Source organism: Hyperolius riggenbachi, chromosome 9 (genome assembly GCF_040937935.1).
Source record: "Hyperolius riggenbachi isolate aHypRig1 chromosome 9, aHypRig1.pri, whole genome shotgun sequence".
NCBI lineage: Eukaryota > Metazoa > Chordata > Amphibia > Anura > Hyperoliidae > Hyperolius > Hyperolius riggenbachi.
In genome coordinates, this window is record NC_090654.1 from 196525648 (window position 1) to 196549268 (window position 23621).

Below are 23621 nucleotides of genomic sequence, written 5' to 3' on the forward strand. Positions count from 1 at the left end.
GAGTACACTTCGGCCCTAACCAATGTATCCTTTAAATTTGGTGCCCTTCGGGGAGTCAGAAGTGGGTATGGACCCACCGCCCTGAGTATATCAGGATCCAAACTCAGGACATGCCAGTGCTTCTGTAATACTCTTCTTAATTGGGGCCAGTGTGAACCATAAGTGGTGACGAGCCTAACCTTGTCATCACCCCTTTTCCCGGTCCTCTTTTTAAGACATTCCTCCCTATCAAGGGACGAGGCTTTTTCAAAGGCCTCTTCAAGAACATATTCAGGATACTCTCTTTTTCTGAAACGGTCACACATTTTAATCGCTTCCTCTTGGAATTCCTCATCTTTAGAGCAATTCCGTCGGACCCGTACAAGCTGGCCATAGGGTATCCCCCACTTCTGACTCTCAGGGTGAAAGCTTGTTCCATGTAAATAAGTATTACCTGCTGTTCTCTTTCTGTACAAAACTGTCTCGAGTCTATTATTTCCCTTTCTTATTTCCAAATCCAAAAAGGAAATTTTTTCCATACTTATAGTGAAGGTCACTCTTAAGTTCCTAGAATTTACATTTAGTCCCCCCAAAAACTCCAACAGAGCATCATGGGGACCTCTCCAGACGAGGAGGGCGTCGTCAATGTAATGAAGCCAGAGGGCCGCGTGCGCACCAAAAGCCGGTCGGCGATAGACATCCTGCCTCTCCCACGCTCCGAGATGCAAACATGCATAGGCCGGTGCGCACGCGGCCCCCATCGACGTCCCCCTCGTCTGTCGGTACAACACCCCATCTGCCAGGAAACAATTATTTGTCAACACCAACTGTAAAAGATCAACGACCACCCGGTTTCTCTCGCCCATCCAGCCCCTGTATGAGTCAAGGAAATAACTCACCGCCTCCACACCCACCCTATGGGGTATGGAGGTATACAGGGACTCGATGTCAATCCCCACCAGGTAGTCGGTGTCCTCCACTTCAAAGTCCTTGATCAAATTTAACAGTTCTCTGGTATCTCTAACAAAGGAGGGCAATTCCTCCACCAATCCCTTCAGATTCTCATCAATAAATGTCCCGATTTTTTCCAGCGGGCCATCAATTGCCGCCACAATGGGGCGGCCTGGAGGGCATTCCATATTTTTGTGTACTTTTGGAATTAGGTACAGAACTGGTATTTTGTAATGATCCAATTTCATAAACTGGTACTCACTAGCAGAAATTGCTCCTTGTGACAGGGCTATGTTCAGAATTTTATCTCTCTTTTTAATGATATCTGGAAAAGGATTCTCCCTTAGTCTGGTGTACGTCTCACTGCACCCCAACTGTCTATTCATCTCTTTAAAGTAAGCTTCCTTACTCCATAAGACAATGTTGCCCCCCTTGTCACTCCCCCTGATGATGATGTCCTCAGCCTCCTTGAGTTCAAGCAATGCCTGTCTCTCCTGTGGGGAGAGATTGTCAAACCGACTTCCCCAATAGATTTTTCCAAGATCTCTACTGACCAAGTCAGAAAAGATCTGTACACTCTTATTCATGGAGAGAGAAGGCATATACCTGGACATCTTTTTCAGGTCAGTATAGGCAACACCACCACCAGGGGGAGCTGTCACACAGTCACCTCCTTCATCAAGAAGGGTTTCAAGATCTCTTAGGGAGATTCTATCATCCAACGATCTAGTATTAGGACCTGCCTCAGCTGGTTCTTCTGGCGAAGGAAACTTTTCATTTTTTCCAGCAAACATTTTTTTGAACAAAACCCGCCGTAAAAAGAATTGAATGTCTTTAAATGTGTCAAAGGGATCGCCTCCACACACTGGAGAAAAAGATAGTCCCTTATTAAGGACTGAGACATGATGTTCTGACAGCGGAAAATTACTCAAATTCAAAATATTGTTATTATCCTCTTCACCTTCATAACCAGCCACGGTCTGTTCCTCTACTCTTTGTTTCTCTTCCCCTTTCTGTATGGTTGAACTCTCTTTTTTCAGGATTGGTTGGGGGTCCCTGTCCAGCCTCTGCCGGGGGTTTCTGCGGGTATTCTCTCTTTGATCTATGTTCTTTTTCTTTTTGACTATTTTTTTGTTGTTGTTTGCTTTTTGGGCCTCTTCTTCGTCTTCTTCTTCCTCTTCTGTTCCCTCCTCGTCCTCTAAAAAAAGGACAGATTTACCAGAAGAGGAAGGAGACCCACCCATGCTATCTTCATCTTCTGTATCTTTTCCACTTCTACCCCTAGATCTAGATCTTGCCCGACCTGGCTTGCAATTGTGAAATTCTCCTTCCTTCCATTCCTTGATATCAATCTGAAATTTAGCTTGTTTCACCTTTTTGGATTTGGAAATAAGAAAGGGAAATAATAGACTCGAGACAGTTTTGTACAGAAAGAGAACAGCAGGTAATACTTATTTACATGGAACAAGCTTTCACCCTGAGAGTCAGAAGTGGGGGATACCCTATGGCCAGCTTGTACGGGTCCGACGGAATTGCTCTAAAGATGAGGAATTCCAAGAGGAAGCGATTAAAATGTGTGACCGTTTCAGAAAAAGAGAGTATCCTGAATATGTTCTTGAAGAGGCCTTTGAAAAAGCCTCGTCCCTTGATAGGGAGGAATGTCTTAAAAAGAGGACCGGGAAAAGGGGTGATGACAAGGTTAGGCTCGTCACCACTTATGGTTCACACTGGCCCCAATTAAGAAGAGTATTACAGAAGCACTGGCATGTCCTGAGTTTGGATCCTGATATACTCAGGGCGGTGGGTCCATACCCACTTCTGACTCCCCGAAGGGCACCAAATTTAAAGGATACATTGGTTAGGGCCGAAGTGTACTCTAAAAGCACTAAGAAAAATGATGGACGGGGTTTTTTAGGTCCAATACCAAATGGAATGTTTCCCTGTGGCTCGTGTATACACTGTAAGCTAGTTGAGAGAACAAAAACTTTTAAGAATGCCAAAGAAACGAGAGAATATGAGATACGAAGTTTTATCAATTGTAAATCAGAGGGAGTAATTTACATGATTATGTGCCCATGTGGGCTTAAATACATAGGAAAAACTAAGAGAAAACTGAAAGAACGCATAGGGGAGCATGTTACCAACATCAAAGAAGCAGATGAAAAAAGTCCTCTGGGTGCACATTTTGCCTTGTTTCATGATAGAAATCCAGATTGTTTGCGGTTCAAGGGGATCTTAAAACCCAAAAGGAATAAACGAGGGGGTGATCACGAAAAATTACTATACCAGATCGAGAACAGGTGGATTTACAATTTGGGAACATTAATTCCAAATGGATTGAATTCAGATTTAAATCTAGTCCATTTTCTACCTGCATATAAGAAATAAATGAGTGGTAGGTGAGAAACTGAATGTGGATTGCTGTGAGATCTGGAGTGGAGTGTTCCCCTTTAAGGCAGCATCAAAAGTCGTTTAGAATGTATGTCGGTTGCATGTAAGAATTTGTGGAAATTATTATGCAAAACGACATTATGGGACTATGGGGTCCTATGATTAAGGATCCCGTCAAGATGCACATAAAATCTGAAAAAGTGTAAGTGGTAATCTGATGAGCTATAGCAGATGGATATATCGGTATATTGTATGTACTTCCCTGCTATGATGAAAACGAGGCATGGTTACAACAGAGTGAGCTCTAGTAATGTGAAGAGGAGGATCGGTCCCGTGTGTCAGAACGAGGCTTGGTTCAAAGTTACTGCTCAAAAGAGAGAGCACGCCCACTGCCTTTCATCCACAGCAGCATCACACTGAAGAAGCCCACGTGATGTGGGCGTAACGCGTATGTGGGCGTGGCTAACTGCAAGAGGTTGATGGGACGCTCCTTTACCTCATGGATGCCGCAAGGTTAATGTCCGTCCGCTGGGCTGCACAAACCAGGTACCTGGTGCTGCGGGACGCCGCAACACATCCATGAATACTCCCTCACTTTGAAGCAACAAGGTAAAAGCTTATGTTAGACGTTTGGTGGCCGCGATGAGGAGGATTCCCTGCTTTGAATGACTGTTACTGTCACATGCTGACTGGGCTTGGCTGCTAATTGATCTTACAGCCGCAGGCTGTCAGTAAGGCGGAATCCGGCCATGAAGGCGATGTAAAGAGAAGGACTTTGTTATGCTTACGAATGTTTACCTGGGGGTTTTTTTTTTTGGTGAATTGTTGAAGATCCAGGTACCAGATGAGTTGATGGTTTCAGTCCAATGGAAGTGGGCAACCCTTTGCAAAATCTCAGTTTCCACGGAATGTCAGTCTTAAGATCGGCCGATCTGGATTGTGTGTGTGTGGTGTAACTGATGATGGATGTGAGGTTGGGAGCGCTCCTAGAAGAATAACCTATGCAGTTGTTTTTTTTTTTTATGGGGGGGAGGTTTGAATTGTGGGGAACAGCTGGGGGTTTGGAAGAGTTATTGACCAATAAAGTTTTGTACTTTTATAATTCTTTGAGTGGCGGTCACTCGTTTTTTGTTGTTGCTAATTTAGGCAGTTGCCTTATATTACATAGAAATGGTAAGATTGTATGAAAAAATTGTACCATGTATGGCCAGCATTAGACTGACAAAGCATCAAAGTGTATGGCCTGACAGCCGTTTTGTGGGTTATACCCACTTCATCTAAGGAAGTGGATATAGCCCGCAAAACGGCTGTCAGGTTGTACAGTTTTATGCTTTGTCTGTGTGCTCTGTGGCAATATTAAAGCTGTTCATCTAACTTCAAGCGGTCTGGTGCCTGGGTATAGTTTGCTTTTGATGATATTCTGGTTCTTGGTAGTCAGAGACACAGCCTCACACCTGTTTCCCACAGACGTCTGACCAATCCAGCTTTGGTTCCCACTCCCTCTTGTCTCTTTGCGCCACTTTTGATAAATTGTCTCTATAAAATGCTGCATAAAAGGATTGAAAAAAAAAAAAAAAAAGATTAGCAGAAGATCCCATCAGGATGGAAGTTCAAGAATGATCTCCTCAAAATGATCCACTGAGGTCACACTTCACGTGTAGAGATGATAAATGAGATGGTGGGTATGTTTTGGTCAGCTTGTAGAGACACTGCAGTAGTAGAATTGTGCCAACAATCATGTAACACCTGTATAGAGATTTACATTGCATGGTAGCATCACTCATTACCTGATATCCAAAGGTTCAGACATGATCATTAAGATGCTAATAATTCCAACTTTCATGCAAATTGTATGTAGCTTGGAATTGTGTCAATTAAATGGACTGACTGGAAATTTTGATCCTATTTGCAAGCTGCAAGTAATCTCATTGGCCATCTCTGTAAGAATCTCTTGAGCTATAGAACATAAATGCTGCTTTAAACCTGGTCTGAATTCATTGCATATTGCCTGCTATCAGGTGATAAAGAGTTTGCCAACCTCATAGGCCATATCCAGGATTTCTGAAAGGTTAGGAAATTAACCTCTGTATGAGTGCAGGCGCTTGCATGAACATTTCTAACCTTTGAGCAACCATTAGGCCTCTTTCAGATGGCAGCTGAAAGGTGGTGAATACAGCTGATCTCCTGCAATGGCCAGGTGCTTGTTAACGCTCGGCTCCAAGACTGGACAGGCTCCCCCACCATGGAGTCGCATCTGAGTGTGGCTGTTGTGTTCTTGGCTTTCAGTTAAGGATGAGCGAATCTGCCCAAACCAAATTTGTGATTTTTGTAAAAAAAAAATTCACCAAATTACCTGAAAATTTATCCATTTTGTAAATTTGTATTGAAGCCTATGTGGCCGAATTTTATGGTTGATTGCAAAGCTAACTCCGGGAACATGTAGTGTTTTTTGTTTTGTTTTTTTGTTTTTTATCTTAATTGATAAAAGAGGGGAAAACACATTTCTACATCAGTCTACTGTCCTATTGAAGCAGATTTTGTCACACTGTAAAGCATGTTTTTGTATTCCGGTGTATAAGACGACCCCAACTTTTCCAGGTAAAAAAAACATTTTGGGAAATACTCACCGTATAAGACTACCCCTTTTGACTCTTGGACATTTGTATACTGTACTGTATGTGCTGGTGCTATACTGCATAAACAGGTACAGATACCGGTGCTGTACAATGTGTGGTACCCAGTATACAACAACCAGCCAATTATTATTATTATTATTTATTGTATTTATAAAGCGCCAGTGGCGTAGCTAGGGTGTTTGACACCCGGTGCAGATAATTTACCGACACCCCCCCCCCCCCCCCCCCCCAAAAAGCTCAGCGCGCAGCAGCAAAACAACGGGTGTGGACATGACATCACATGAGTGGGGGTAACTGTAATGTAACTGTAACAGTAAGGCAGTGGGCTAATATAGGTAGCCGGAATAGTTGCCCCCAGCATAGGTTAGATAGGTAGGTGCCCCCAGTATAGGTTAGTTAGGTAGGTGCCTCCAATATAGGTAGCCAGTATAGTTGCCACCAGTATAGGCTAGCTAGGTAGGTAGGTGCCCCAATACATGTTAGATAGGTAGGTGCCCTCATTATAGATTACATAGGTAGCTGCCCCCAGTATAGTTTAGATAGGTAGGTGCCTCCAGTATAGGTTAGATAGGTAGCTGCCCCCCAGTATAGGTTAGATTAGGTAGGTGCTACCAGTATAGATTAGATAGGTAGCTGCCCCCAAGTATAGGTTAGATAAGTAACAGCCCCCCAGTATAGGTTAGTTAGTTAGTTAGTTAGCAGCCCCCCAGTATAGATACACCACACATGCTGTATACACACACACCGTACACAGATACACACACTGTAAATACACACGTACACACACACCACACAAACTGTGCTCACACACTGTATATACCACACACTTTACACACACAGACACACCATACACAGACATACACACTCTACACACACTGTGCACACACACAGACACACACACTGTACACAGACACACACACACACACTGTACACACAGACACACCACACACACACTCACAGATAAACACACACACAGATCCTGCAAACTCTCCTCTCCTGTACATCTCCTGGTGGGTGCACTATGGCTGCTGTCTGCATGCTGTCCTGGGGAAGCTCCTAGTGATGGGTCGTTCGCGAACGACAAGAGCCGGTTCTCAGTTTCAAAAGAGCCGATGCCTCAGCCGCCCCACACAGCCCTGCTTTGGTCTGTAATTAAGGGCGCTGAGGCATGCTGGGAGATGTAGTCCTCCTCTCGCAGCTTGTAGGAGTGTATTGGGCGGAGCAGAGCAGTAGCAGGAGGGATTGCACCAGTCAGAGAAGCAGTCTGGAGTTGTCATGGAGACGGGGGCGGGGCTTTTACTGCGATTCTGAGTGGTGTCTAGTGATATTTCATGAAGAGCCGATTGAGAGCCGTAAGAGCCGGCTCTTTAATGAGAGCCGATTCTCTGAGAAGAGCCAGAATTCCCATCACTAGAAGCTCCAGCCTCAGATTACACTCAGTGTTGGCAGCTATGGGAGGGGGTGGGGTTACTCTGCCTGACATTAGACACTAGTGCCTCACAGACTTGCACCGAAGTTTTCCAGCACTTGTCAGCTGCTGAGAAGCAGCCTGCAGTGCTCGTGCAGTCTGTGGAGGTCTGTACAAGGTAAACACAGAGCGAAGGGTAATTGTACTTTACCTGGTCCTGTTAGGATACACACAGCTTCTCCACTTCTTTATAATTTGTATGTGCTGTGCAGCCAGCCAATCACCATGCAGCTTCACTCCCTGCAAGGTGATTGGCTGGCTGTACGGCTCATGCAACTGCTAAGGAAGGGAAGTGAAGGAGCCGTTGTATCATAACAGGACGAGTAAAGTATAATTACCCTCCGCTTTGTTTATTATCTACCGACCACCCCCCTCCTCTGAGCTGCAACCACCCTGACCTCCTAGCTGCCCTGCCACTGCAGCTGAGCTGCACAACATGCAGGGACACCCACACCGCGCTGGCTATGAGTGCACCCCCTCTAGGGCTGCTGGGGTCACCCCACCTGGTGCGGGTCGCACCCCCCTCACGACGCTATTGTAAAGCGCTAGAATATTACGCAGCGCTGGACATTAATTTAGGTTACAGACAATATTTAGGGGTGACAAACAGCAATATGACCATACAGGAATACAAGAAAACCAGATCACACAGCACAGTATGAGTACAAGGTAATACTTAGTCAGTCACTGGATGGGAACATGGAGTTAGGCAAGTTAGGTTCACTCAAATGCATAGCATGGGTGCACAGTAATGGAGATGCATGATCAGGTAGGACACAAAAGGAGGAGGACCCTGCCCAAAGGCTTACAATCTAGAGGAAGAGGTAGGGACACGAGAGGTAGGGGACCAGAGTTCAGCTGTGGGTTTAGAGCACTTGTGAGGGGTAATAGGCCGAAGTGAAAAGGTGAGTTTTGAGGGCCTTCTTGAAGGTGTTGAAGGAGGGGGATGCCCTAATGGGTGGAGGTAGGGCGTTCCATAGTGTTGGAGCGGCTCTTGAGAAGTCTAGGAGGCGTGCATGGGACTGGGTGATGCGGGGAACGGTCAGGCAAAGTTCATTGGAGGAGCGGAGTGAGCGGCTTGGTATGTATCTCTGAGTAAGATCAGAAATGTAGGTTGGGCAGGTTTTGTGGATGGATTTGTAGGTCAGACACTATATCTTAAATCTGATTCTGGACTGGATAGGAAGCCAGTGAAGGGATTCACGGAGGGGAGCCGCCCTGGTGGAGCAATGGGAGGAGTGGATAATTCTGGCTGCCGCATTCATGATTGACTGCAGTGGGGCTACTCGGGTCATACGGAGACCAGACAGAAGGGCATTGCAGTAGTCGAGGCGGGAAATTATGGGGGCATGGATGAGGAGTTTGGTGGTGGCAGAGGTCAGGAAAGGGCGAATCTTACAGATGTTACGAAGGTGGAAGTTGCAGGACTTTGTGAGGTTTTGGATATGGGGAGTGAAGGAGAGAGTGCGGAGTCCAGGGTGACACCCAGACAGCGGGCTTGAGAGGTAGGGCGAATGGTAGTGTGGTAGCTGCATAGTGCAGATGACCAAGCTGAAAATTCAGGTGCAGGTTCTGTACAGATCGCTTCATGGAACCACATAGATACTTATAGATAAATATCGGATGACATGGAAGTAAACAGATGAGTCATACCCCAATATTAAAGCACACCTGTGGGAACGGCAAACATTTTAGATATCCCTTTGGTAGAGGGAAGTCTTTGCATCCTCCAGAGGCTTCCCATGTACTCCATTTCTCTGATCCACCCCTTGGACCCCTGAAGTTTGCTGCCGCGCTCCCATACAAGAGCGAGTGCGGTTTTACGGCGCAGGACGGCTTGTGTCTGGGCAGTAGCATGAAGCCACAGCTCTGGTTTGGCAGAAAAGGCTGAGCCTGCTCAGCTCTGTGCTAGTGCGTGAACCGTCCTGTGCCACTCCTTCTCAACTTGATGCACCTCGGGGGGCCCCCAATCCTGTAATGGTGAAACAGAGAGGTACAGGGAAAGCTTCTGCATTATTCAGAGTTTTCCCTCTACTGAGGTAAGTACCCAAATTGGGGCACTTTTTTCACTACATGTACACTTTAAATCTCTGGGTCCTTCTCTGGCCAAGCGCTATCCTTGAGGAAATCAAGAATTTCCTAAATCCATTTCCAAATACCTAGTATTTATCACCAGTTATGATGATGGTATCTGCATGTGGCCAAGGCCGGATTTACACTTTGTGCCCCTCTGCCAAGTATGCTGTGGCTCCCCTTTCTTGTGCAGCAGTGCCCCTCCCATTCCATGTGCAGCCCTCTTCCATGTGTATCATCCATGTACAGCAACCCCTTTCTTTCATGAACGGCTCTCTTGAGCATCAGTTTCCCTTTTTCATGCGTTGCTCCCCATTTTCAGCTTCCTCTTTCATATGTAGTAACCCCTCTTTCATGTGCAAACAAGTCCAGGAGAGCAAAAACGCTCAAACCCCCTACCAGTTCAACCAATGGGTGCAGGATCTGGGAAGCCAGGCCAATCCATGAGTATGTAGAGAAGGTTCCGCAACCAAGCAGAGGTAGAAACGCTGGTATTTTATTCAAAAATTCCACATGACAAGTGCCATAAAATCACAAGGTTCAACTGACGCGTGTCGGGCTTACAATCTGCCCTTAGTCATAGTTAAAAATGTTATTAAAAAAAAGTTAAAGTTTTTAACTATGACTAAGGGCAGATTGTAAGCCCGACACGCGTCAGTTGAACCTTGTGATTTTATGGCACTTGTCATGTGGAATTTTTGAATAAAATACCAGCGTTTCTACCTCTACTTGGTTGCGGATCCTTCTCTACATCTTTCATGTGCAGTTGCTCCCTTGGGCTGCAGCCTCCCATGGCCTGGGCCTTTGTGGGCTCTCCAGTAATCCGGCCCTGCACGTGGCACCCTATCCCTCTGTACAACAGGTACTTGGCAACCATTCCTTTACGTAGCACAGGCCGAGGATCAGATTCCCTTTGTAACAGCGGGTTTGTGCTGCCCATACTGTATGCTGTAGGTCCTTATTTAATTTTAAAGTAGGAACAAAGTAAGTGTACAGTAGCTTTAGTCCTAAATCAAAAAAATGACTTTCTGCTTTGCTTTATAAAAGTACTTCATTGCCTCCCACAGATTTAGTTCTGACAGCAAACAGGAAAAAACACATTTAAATTGCCTATAATCAGAATCAGACTTTGTTCCAAGCCCAGCTCTGTGCTATATGACGTTTGTTGTGTATTCTGGATTTAAAATGGAAAACCTACTAATCCCAACATCAGAAGGAAAATCCAGGAGTTAACTCCGCATGTTTCTCTTTACCACGTCTTTAATATTTACAGATGGCAGGAAATGTGATATATGATATAGCTTTTGAAGAAGACAACAGATCTGATCCACTGTATTAGTAAACAATATCTTTAGATTCAGATTGTGATGACCTCTTAAGGTGCCCATACATTACTCAATATAGCAGCCTGATCAATCTTCCAATTTGATAATATTGTAGAATCTGAAGATAATCTGTGCCAGCAACATGGGCCAATGGATCTTTTGATAATTTTCAGGTCAAAAGAATCGATCGTGAATGGCGGAAAATCTTGATTGCAACAGCTCGATTGGGTGCTCTGTGGCAACGGCGTTTATCTCGCGACCAACAGACCCCCAGTCGGTTCCCCACCCCAAAGCCTGTGTGTAGTGTTACAGTCTCATCTCTCCGCTGGTGCGACTCCTGGCCTCCTCCAGTATTTGGCATCACCACAAGTGCCTGTTCAGCCTGACACTGGTGGATGTTGAGACGCAAGGCGGTTTCTATGGTAAATTGCACTCAGAGCGCGGGTGTAAAAAATGCGCCCCCTCCAACCCTTTTCCTTGGGCGCCGCGCAATGACAGCCTACAGTATCGCTACAGGCCATCACGCGGTGGTGACATGATGATGACTTGACGTCGCCGTAAGCAGCCCAGGAGGAGTTAAAGAAGGTGATCATGCTGGTTATCTTCTTTCTTCTTCCATTTGGCGGCACCACGCGTCACCAGCTCCCCAGCGGTTATGTCCTTCTGCCCCCTGCAGATAACCTGTCTCTCGCCCTCACTGTGGAATCTTCTGTTCCCTCGCCGACAGTCGGCGTCTAATTATACGTCTAACTAGACGCCTGTGCAGGAACCTCCCAAAGACACGAGCGGGAGTGAGGACGCATTCATCTGGATACAAGAATGACCGGTGGTGGGGGAACGGAAGATTCTTCAGTGACGGCGAGGGACAGGTTATCTGCAGAGTGCCAGTAGAAACCCATGTAAGTGTCAGTTTTTGATTTTTAAAGGAGCCCACAGAACCCCTTTAATTCCTTAGGTCCAAACTCTGTTCCAGCCAGCCTAAACCTTGTAAACACACACAAGGACTGTCGCCTAGTCAAATTGGGACTTACTGTAAGTGAGAGGAATATGGAGACTGCCATCTTAATAATAATAATAATAATCCGAACATTTGTATAGCGCTTTTCTCCTGTCGGACTCAAAGCGCTCAAGAGCTGCAGCCACTGGGACGCGCTCAAGAGGCCACCCTGCAGTGTTAAGGAGTCTTGCCTTGAACTCCCTACTGAATAGGTACTTGACCTAGCCAGGATTCGAACCCTGGTCTCCCATGTCAAAGGCAGAGCCCTTAACCAGTACACTATCCAGCCACTAATCAACAATATTGGTTACTGGACTTCTGTGGTGATACTCTTCCTCTTTGATTTTGGTTTAAAGCTCGTGGCACACTAGGCAGAATCTCTAGCGTTGCGGAAAACTTATTAAAAAAATAATTAGTCGTACGGCATGTAAAAATGCATATACAGTATGTGTTTTACAAAGTGCATTTTTCAAAATGCACCACTTGCTGGAAAAATGATGATACAGGTAGTCCCCGGTTAACGAACGAGATAGCGACTGTAGGTTCGTTCTTAACCTGAATCTGTTCTTAAGTCGGAACATTGTGCTATCTCTGTCCCCTTTACCTCCTCTGTGCCTCCAGTGTCCCCCTCTGTGTCACCTCTGCCCTCTGTACCTGCTTATACAAGTTTAAAAGCCATTTTTTCTTTGAATTTTTTAAAATCGATTTTCTCAAAAACTACAAGTCCAATTTGCAAAAAAAAATTGGGGGGCTTGTTCCCATGGAAACAGGATACATGGCGTTCGTATAGGTGGGTCGTTCGTAAGTCGGGCGTTCGTAAGTCGGGGACTACCTGTACTGCATTTTAATCCTTTGCATTTTTTAAAATATTTTTCCTTAATCAAACACACCAAAACTGCATGAGAACCAAAGTTTGCCCCAGGCAGCAAAAAGTCTACAACCGGCCCAGTTTACAGCTAGGAAAATGGTAACCTTGTTATTTTAGAAGCAGTTATAGAGTACAAGAGATGAAGCATCCTTCTGTATCCACCTGGAGGATGCGTCATCCTTAATTTAAATTTGAAGCTCTGACTTCCTTAAAATAGTCCTATGCAGCCAGGATCTTGACTATCTATTTTTTGTTTATATTTTTATAGCAGGGCATGTTTGGCATACTGATCCAGGTTGAAGTGAATCTAGAGATGCATTCCTCTGACTTGATTCATGCAGTAGCTGTGCAAGCAGGAATTGAGGTCTTACAAGCGGAGAGAAGGTTATTTTACAGCAACTTCAGAATCAGATTTTCAGAAAACAATAGTATAATAATGTAGGTAATTAGATTTTATATTTTCTTCATTTTAAGTTGTACTGTTCTAGTTCTGTGTCTGGAGTTAGTTTACAGCCAGTTAAGAAGAATACACTGCCTTCAGTTCAGTTGTTGATGTACATCTTTCCTATCAGTGTGGCTGACGCATGTCTGTCCTTTCTATTTCTGCATCTACAATGATTTGCTTGATAGATCTGTGTTATTAGAAATCTTAATAGCTGTGAGCAGACTGGCCATATTCCATTAGTGAATGATGGGTACTTAACACTGTCAGCAGTTCAGGTCTTTTGCTCTCATGCATGACACAGTCACTTGCCAACAAAGTTTTGTTTTATCACCTCTTCATTGGTGCAAGCCCAGTATTTGCAGACACCTCTTTGTACTTGTGCTTCTGGAACCTGATTGCAACAGATCTGGCCAATAGCATGCAGGGAGTTTCTATTTTTGTTCTCATCCTATCTCCCCCAGAGATAAGAAGACAGTTGTATGGAATTAATTCCTGAAATCTTTCAAGTAGGTCCTGAGCCAGATGTGTCCTGTTATACGCAATGTTTTCTCTAACATCTGCACATCAGATGCTTGCTCTAGCTTTAAGGCGGTCAGAGCTCATACTGGGTCAGTAGGAAGGTGAGTGTTTACAGGCCTGTCCATGCAAGAGATGATTGATCCCGAATCTATGGAAAATAGATTGTTGTCAATTATTTCCTTTTCCATCTAGATGGGCCAGTAACACACATAAGTCACAATACAACACTATTTTGGCACAATGCTGGGTAGCGGTATATCCCAGCTGCTCCACAGATAAACTCGGGGTTACTCTGCTGTTTTACATTAGCTGTGTTTTGCTTTCTGGTTCTGTTCACTTGTTGATCTCAAGACACAAGGTCCTGTTAGACTAGTGAAAATCACAGGGGAATATTCCCATCAGCTCAATGCAGTTGCAACACTATTTTTTCAGTCCTGCAGCATTTTTCATGCATTTGCATTCATGTAGAAAGTATAGAAGCGCAGGAAAATTGCATAGTAATAGACACCTTCAAATCTCATTGGTCAAAGATTGTGTTATTTTATCACCTCCATATAGAATGAGGGCCAACAGATTTTTGAATACTATAAACAGATTAAGCTGGTAAACTCTCTTACTACAACGAGGTAGTAAAATTGGTCAGTGATTGGCCAATCAAAGTTGGATGTGTGTACCAGGCTTAACAGAAAATATGTAGCCTTTGCAGAACTTGAATAGTTCAAAGAAAACATTCTGTGTTCATGCTTAGTAAACCTGAGACTAAGGAAAAAAGCAGTTTTATACATACCTGGAGCTTCCTCTAGCCCCCTACACACTGAACTGTCCCTCGCCGTCCTCCTCCGCCGCCTTTTTTCCTCTGCAATCTGGCCCGATAACTTCAAGAGTCGGGGCTTATTGTGCATGTGCGCTGCGCGTGTGCACAATTGTGCTCCCGTCGCCTGGAGAGTTCTGGGCCTGCGCAATACTACTGCACAGGTGCAAAACGCTCCCTGCCGTACGAGCGCGCACGGCCATACTGCTCCTGCGCAGCTGTGTCCCCCCCATATCTTATAAGTACCTCCTGTGCATTACCCTTCTTAGCGGTAATCCCGGGTCAGGCTCGGGATGTAAATCTGCAGCTCAGAGCGCTACCCTAAGTTGGATCCATGGGAGGTGAGTAATGTGCAGGGCTGCCGCAGATCTATCTAGCAGTATGATTTTTAGGGTCTAAAAGCTTGTGAAAAAATTGCACCGCTTTTAGAACCTAAAATCTGGAAATAATCCTAACGCCAGGGAGGTTAAAATACTTTACCTGTCCGCAGAGTGACTTCCGTATTGGTGTCCCAAGTGGCTGCCAGCGTTTTAGCACATGGGGCGTGTGTGCAATACCAAACCATTTATGCTTTCATAGAGATGCTGGGGAGGGTGTGAGGAAAGATAAGACTCTGATGGGCTGTAGTTCCAACCCTAAACAATGCAGGAGAGAAAGGAGAAGTAGGAAAAGGGTGATCTGTGCTCACAGGAAGAGACTGTCTACTGCCCATTCTCCTGACTGCTTCATGGTGCCTCCATTCCACTCCATTAGATGAGAGCCATGCCCGCCTGGTAAGCTACAGCTGCTTTCTCTGCTCTCCATCCACTGCCCACTGTCAGCATTCCCTGGGGCCCCTAGCCAATCTCCTATGCACAATCGCAACCCTAGCCCCACTTGACCTGAGTCCCATAGACAACTCCTTCTGCCCCTGCTGTCCTGCAACCACCTCTGCTGCATCTGCCCTGCATCCACCTCTGCCGCACCCGCCCTAGAATTGCGTCTGCCCTGCATCCACAGCTACTGCTCTGAGCAGGAACTGCTGTAGGGAGCAGGTTTGCTGTGCCACGCCGCACTCGCTATCGCCCACCCCAGTGGTACAGTACCCCGGTGCCGGTCTGCCACTCGGTACAGTCCTTACGGCACAGACTATATGCATCCCTTCCCGCACCGAGGGGTTCGTCCACGGACTCGTTGTGCTACACCACTGCCCTCGGGAAGCAAGCTCCACTAAGGGGATCAAACATGGCCTGCAGTACTATGCCACTGCCCCCTGGCAGGGGAGGAAGGCAGACAAACTCCCCCGCACCTCTACACCCTTTCACCTTGTCCAGGGAGGACCTACTTCATTGGGAGACCAGAGTGCGCAACAAACCATTCGACCAACTGTGGGACATTGTCAACACCCACATCAACCACCTGATGGTCAGCGTCCACAGTGCCCCGAAGAAACGACGCCACAGGGGATGTAGAGCAGGTGCCCTTGTGCGTCTAAAGAAGAAGGGTCTCTGCTCCCCCATCCCTGCCATTCTTCTAGGGAACGTCTGTTCTCTCACTAACAAGGTGGACGAGCTGCTCCTACTTCTCGACAGCAAACCAGCAAGCAGCAGGAACACCCCAGTTCTCTGCTTTACAGAGACCTGGCTGAACGATGGCATTCCCGATAACCACCTACAGGTGCCAGGCTACAACCTCCACCGTGCCGACCGTGATCCCACCCTCTCCGGGGAAAAGCGAGGAGGAGGGATATGCTTCTACATAAACTCCACCTGGTGCACTGACACCACCATCCTCAGCACTAACTGTTCCCCTGATGCCGAGATCCTAGCAATCAATTGCAGGCCACAGTACTCGCCCAGAGAGATCACATCCTTTGTTCTCGTCGGAGTCTACATCCCCCCTGACGCAAACACCAAGCAGGCCCTACATATCCTGAGCAACTGCATCTCTAGGTGCGAAACCCTCCTCCCAGGGGCACTCCTCATCATACTGGGGGACTTTAACAATGCGAAACTGAACCTAGAACTGCCTCAGTACAAGCAGCATGTGACCTGCCCCACCAGGAACGACTGCACCCTCGACCACTGTTACACTGTCCACAAGAATGCGTACAAGGCTGCTCAAGGCGCTGCCCTGGGGAACTCCGACCATTGCCTAATCCACCTGATCCCCACCTACAGGAGACACCTTGACACCGTCAAGCCTGCCATCCGGTCATCCAAAAGGTGGTCTGAGGAGGCTAAGCGTGAGCTCCAGGCATGCTTTGATTGCACGGACTGGTCCGCCCTGGCGGCCCCCACCCTGGAGGAATGGACTGAGAACATCACCTCCTATATCAGTTTCTGTGAGGACACATGCATCCCAACTAAGACCTTCAAGGTGTACCCCAACAACAAGCCTTGGTTTAGCGGCAAGCTGCGCCGGCTCAGGAAACTGAAGGAGGTAGCGCACAAGTCTGGCTCCCTTGAAGAGTTCAGAGCTGCCAGGAATGCCCTAAATCGTGAACTGAAGCATGCAAAGAGGGCCTACTCGGACATGCTGAGTCTGAGCCTTCAGTCCAACAACTCACGTGAGGTCTGGAAAGGCCTGAGAGCAGTTACAAACTTCAAGCCCCCCCCCCCCTTGCCTCGCTGAAGCTATCCACGAACGCCCACCTGGACTCACATCAATTTGCCTACAGGGCCAATAGGTCGGTAGAGGACGCCATCAACATCAGTCTGGCATACATCACGGAGCACCTCGATAGACCTGACTCTTATGCTAGGCTCCTGTTCTTGGACTTCAGTTCTGCGTTCAATACCATCTGCCCAGACATCCTGCTTGCCAACCTTGCACAGCTGAGAGTAGCCCCCTACCTCTGCAGGTGGATTAGAGACTTCCTTTCAAACAGATCGCAGAAAGTTAAGCTTGGCAATTGCTACTCCAGCGAGCAAACAACTAACACAGGAGCACCGCAAGGGTGTGTTTTGTCCCCGCTCCTGTTCTCATTATACACCAACAACTGCACCTCGACCGATGACTCTGTCAAGATCATTAAATTCGCAGATGACACAACAATCATCGGCCTCATCAGCAGGAATAGCGAGCATGCCTATCGTTATGAGATAGACAGGATCTGCAACTGGTGCAAAGACAACAATCTCGTCCTCAATGCGGCAAAGACTGTTGAACTGATTGTGGACTATAGGAAGCTTCTGCCCCCCCCCCCTTCCAGTTCACATTGGGGAGACCGAGGTCTCCAGGGTTCCGTGCGTTAGATTCCTCGGCACAACCATTACTAATGACCTAAGATGGTGGGAGAACTCCACTAAAATCCAAAAGAAGGCACAGCAGCGGCTATTTTTCTTGCGCCAGCTAAAAAAAAATCGGCATCCCGCTTGAACTGCTTAAGAGCTTTTACACGGCTACCGTGGAATCCATCCTGTGCTCCTCTCTCATCGTCTGGCATGCAGGGGCATCTGCCAGGGACAAGTACAAACTGCATAGAGTAATTAGCACCGCAGAAAAGATCTTCGGAGTGCCCCTGCCGCCCCTTGATCTTCTCCACACTACCAGAATGAGGACAAGAGGACAAGAGCCATCAAGATCTCGCAGGACCCCTCCTACCCTGGCAACCGCTTCTTCAAGCTTCGCCCATTGGGCCGCCGTTTCAGAGCCATCCCCTCCAGAACCACCAGACGCTGGAATACCTTCTTCCCTCAGGCAGTACACCTGAACTCGAACTCGAGCCCCCATGACCAGTTCAGCCATCCCCTGGCCCTTGCCCTGAATGCATGTCCCCTAGGCTCACTCCATGTGTGTTATGTTATTTTTGATGTAGTGCAATGCTATGTTGTATATGGTTGCTATGTTTGTATATGTTCGACTGCCATGCCATGTGTACCAAAAACAATTCCGGGTATGTCATTCCGCATACTTGGCGAATAAAGCTGATTCTGATTCTGATTGTGGATGATGGGATAGGAGGAGGAGTTTGGACAGCTGTCTCATTAATAACATTGTCATCCCAACAGGAAATGGAGCTTGGGGAACCAGCAGCAAGGTATTTTAACCTCCTAAGGACCGCCTAACGCCAGTGGGCGTGATCAAGGCGGCAGCCCCAGGGCCGCCTAACGCCAATTGGCGTCATGTCCTGGGGCGGGGATTTGCAGGAGATTGTGCGCACATCTCTGCATGGATGACGGAGCTCTGCTCCGCCATCAGTCTCCCAGCGGTGATCGGCGCTAGGAGACTGTTAGACGGCGAAACCGCTGTCTACTTAGTAAAGTGCTGCGATCCAGAAGCAGCGCTGTACAGGGGGACACAGGAGCGATCTGCTGTCATAGGCAGAAGCCTATGACAGACGATCGCTATGATAGGCTGGCAGAGGGAGGGATGGGAAGAAAGTATTTAAAAAAAAAAAAAACAGGCAAATTTATTAATAAAATAAAGATATAAATATTGACACAAAATAAAATAAACATGGGGGGGGGGGGGGGGGGCAATAAGACCCCACCAACAGAGAGCTCTGTTGGTGGGGAGAAAAGGAGGGGGGGTCACTTGTGTGCTGAGTTGTGCGGCCCTGCAGCTAGGTCTTAAAGCTGCAGTGGCCCAATTAGAAAAAAAATGGCCTGGTCACTAGGGGGGTTTAACACCATGGTCTTCAAGAGGTTAAATACATTTTTTTGCACACACAAAAAAAGTACAGACATGCAGTTGCCTAAAATTTCCTGCATAACTAATCCATGCAAATGTACTTTTATATGCATTCAGAAAATAGGAGACAGTGAGACTGAACTCAGGACTTGCATAGCGTGATGAGAACAATGTATGGAGGCCTGTTTATTACCTGCGTTTTAATATGTCACTTTTAGATCTATAGTTGTTGGAATGTTGTGGTTTCTAATCATTCCTCAGGGTATAAGTTCAGACAAGAAACGATGAACATCTTCTCCTTTCAGAGATGTGTGAATGTGTCCCTCTGTGAATTCTCATTCTTTACTTTGCATGCTGCATTGTTTCTTTTTCTTTTTACAAATTACATCTATAAATACACATATAGGAGCAGATCCATTGGCATCTTATTAAGCTGTGCATAAGCTTCAGTCATTTATAATTCCAAACCTCTTTCTTGACTGCTTGAGATGATTGTTAATGTTGGGAATGTGGACTCTCCAGTTCTAGAATTATTATTTTTGAGCTGTTGCTGTCACTTTAGGTCTAATTACCTTGCAACTGCCCAGACCTAACCCAAATAACCCAAATCGCCAAGGATCACAGAATGCTTAACCTCTTGAGGACCACTGTGTTAAACCCCCCTAAAGACGAGGCCATTTTTTAAAAAATAGTCCACTGCAGCTTTAAGGCCAAGCTGCAGGGCCGCACAACACAGCACACAAGTGATCCCCCCCTCTTTTCTACCCACCAACAGAGCTCTCTGTTGGTGTCGTCTGATCGCTCCCCTTGTGTTTTTTTTTAATAAATATTTTTGTTATTTATTTTTTAATAAATATACCTATTTCTTTCTTTCTTTTTTTCCCTCCCCGCAGCCAGCCAATCATGGTGATCGGCTGTCATAGGCTTCTGCCTATGAGCGCCGATCGCTCTCTAGTGTCCCCGGGGGGACAGCCGTGTCACACAGGTGTCCCCAGTACAGCGCTGCTGCAGATCGCAACGCTGTACAAGGTAATTAGACGGCGGTTTCGCCGTCTAAGAGTCTCCGAGTGGCAATCGCCACTGGGAGACTGAAGGCGGAGCGGAGCCAGCGATCAGCAAAAAGCTATTTTTTCACTGTACAGGAAAGCGATTTAGGAGTGATTCCGTTTTGTGATTCTAAAACATTGAAATGCAATCGCTCCAAAATTGCTCCAAAAATGCTACATGCACCAATCATCAGCAAATCGCTAATCACTGGCGATCGCTACAGTGTGCACACTACCATTGACTTGCATTAGCAGCAGCATTTTGCTGATCGCCAGTAATCAGCAAATTGTTGAAAAATCGCCCAATGTGAACTAGCCCTCAGATAAGCAATCCAGCAAGCGAGCAGTTCAGTCCCCCATCTGTTGCCCACCAGTGCTGTTTGAGTGCAATTTAAATGCAGATGAATTGCAGCGCTTGTAAGACAACACCTGCCTAGGGCCGGTACCGAGCGCTAACAAGCGCCTGGCCGGAGAGCAGCTGACTGTGTGAAAGGGGCCTAAAAAAAGTACATGTCATTCAGGTAAAGGACAACCAATTAACTTATGCTTATTAGATGTGTGAAGAGACCAGCATGCCCTGAGAAACTCATGCCAACACAGGAAGAACATACAAACGCCCTGCACATAGTGCTGTGCCTACAATGTCAGCCTGGGACCCTAGCATAGCAATGAGTGCTATCCAAAATGTCACCATATGATCATCACATTTCATATTGGTCTTGATATACTAAACCGTGATAACTCAAATATCACACCTTATCAAAGTTAACATGCCTTATCAGAGTAGCATAGTGAGCGCTACGAACCCGCAGGTTCTCAGGACGAGTGCCATTGCCAATTAGCAGGCATAAGTTTGTAGCACTCGCTATGCTACTCTGATAAGGCGTGTTAACTTTGATAAGGTGTGATATTTGAGTTATCACGGTTTAGTGAATCAAGCCCATTGATTGTTATTGGCAATAGTGGTGATCACAAGAAAATGGTGATCCCTTATAAATCTGGTAATTGGCCACTTTTATGATGATCTGTAGATCTCTGTAAAAGTCTCAAGTAGGCCTTGTTCACACTAGGAGCTTTTGTGTTTTTTTTCTAAGCGCTGGCGATTTTTAAAATCACTGTAAAAGCGCTTCAGCAATGCTTTTCTATGTGAGTGTCCTCACATGAGCGATGAGCTTTCTTTTCAATCGCAAACGCAGCTCCTGCACCATTTTCTGAGCACTTGCGATTCAATGTAAAGTACTGGAAAACCGAAATCGCTCAGAAAACGCGAGAAATCGCTCAACAAAATTGCTCAAAAAAGTGCTGAGCGCTTGCGATTTATAATGTGAACTAGACAGTTGAAACAAAGGATGCAAAGTCGGCACTGCTGTGATCTGTGTTTAATCCATAGGCAGTGATACATAACATAACGTGCAGTACAAAAAGTTCACATACCGTTGCGTGGAGGCTGCGAGCTGGTGGTGGGTGCTGGGCACAGGATAAGCCTGACGGCCGTTTCGCGCTGTCTGAGCGCTTCTACGGAGGCCCCGTAGAATGTTGTAATGCAACATCAACCAGTTCACCCCCAAGTGTTTTTACTCTAACGGACCAGAGCAATTTTCACTTGTCAGTGCTCCTCCCTTTTATTCCCTAATAACTTTATTACTACTTATCACAAGAAAATGATCTATACCTCGTTTTTTTCGCCCCCAATTAGGCTTTCTGTGGGTAGTACATTTTGCTAAGAATGTTTTTATTCTACATGCGTTTTAATGAGAAAAAAACAAAAAAAAAAAGAAAAAAAATCATTATTTCTCAGGTTTTAGCCATTATAGTTTTAAAATTAAACATTTTCCTGTGGATAAAACAAACACATATTATTTGCCCAGTTGTCCCGATTATTAAACCATGTAAATTATGTCCCTATCACAATGTATGGCGACAATATATTATTTTGAAATATAGGTGTTATTTTTCTGTTGTTTTTTTTTTTGTTGTTTTTTTGTTCTGGCCATAATTACCAGCCCCAATGTAATAAATAAAAATTAATTTTCCCCCATAAAATATAGATTAAAAAAGCTGAGTCCACAAGGCAACTATTCATTTATTTATTTTAAGCTGAAATTTTTTTACAAGTGTTGTTTTTTGGTTTTGTTTTTTACAAGTGTTTTTTTTTTGGGGGGGGGGGGGGGGGGAGGGTTGGAAGTGTAATTTCATTAATGATGTGTATGTACTTGTGTATGTATGTATTTTGTATATGTAATATACTTTTTGGCCACAAGATGGCGCTAGTGAACACTTCGTTATAGGAAGTGATCACTTTTTTTTTTTTTTTTACACTTCATTGAAAGTAACAATTTCCTGTTTTTGTGAATGGACGTAGCCGCTGTTCGCGGTCACGTCCATTCACTCCAGGCACTGCGATTGGGTAGAGGACCATTCGGTCCTCTTCCCCACTGACTCAGCACAGGATCCCGGCGGAAACGGCGGCGGTAGCGGCGCACACACGGCGGTAGCGGGAACGTGCGACGTATTAAAACGTCATGTTGCTGTTAATAGGGTAAAGCATGACGTTTTAATACGTTAGGGTGTCATTAAATGGTTAAAGTCACAACGCAGCATTACAACGCAATGCAAAAAAAGGTGATAACGTACATAATGATGTGTTACCGTCGCATACAGTAGATACAGTAAAGCATACAGGCAATGAAAAGTATTCTTCCTGTACCTTATAACGTGCATGTTTAGAGGTAACGCACTGCAAGCAGTGTGTTACCATAACGCTACACATTACAATGCAACGCTAACATCGCACTGTGAACATCCCGTAGGATTAGCATTGCAGTGCGGTGAGCTGCGTTATAAGACTTTATAACACAGCTCCGCAACATCCCACTGTGAATGCAGCCTGATAAATAGATTTTGTCTCTAAAAATGTTGAAGGGCACATGTAAAACCCAAAAGTGTATAGGTAGGAAAACAAACTTTATTGGCCAGTGCACACCAAAAACCTCTAGCAGGTCCGCAAAACGCTAGAGGTTTTTGAAGCAGATTTTAAGAGCGATTCTAGGCATGTATAGAGAGATTTTCTAAACATGCCTAGTGTTTGTTGAAGCGTTTTCATGTAGCAGATTTCATATATTGTTACAGTAAAGCTGTTACTAAACAGCTACTGTAACAAAAACGCCTGGAAAGCCGCTCTGATCTAGCGTTTTTTAGAGCGGATTGAGCTTTTCCTATACTTTACATTGAGGCAGAAACGCTTCTGCAAACCGCAAAAATGCTGCAGGAGCCACGTTTTCGGTTTGCTAAAAACCTCAAACCGCTGGTGTGCACCATCCTATTGAGAAACATTAGCCTAGCGTTTTCACAAGCAGCAGCGTATTTGAAAACGCTACCAAAAACGCTTGGTGTGCACCAGGCCTCACTGTTGAAAAAGATGGGTAATGTAGTCCAACCAGTAACAGTAATAAATGTCACTATAAGGTCTTGTTCACACTCTACACATTGCCGTGCGCA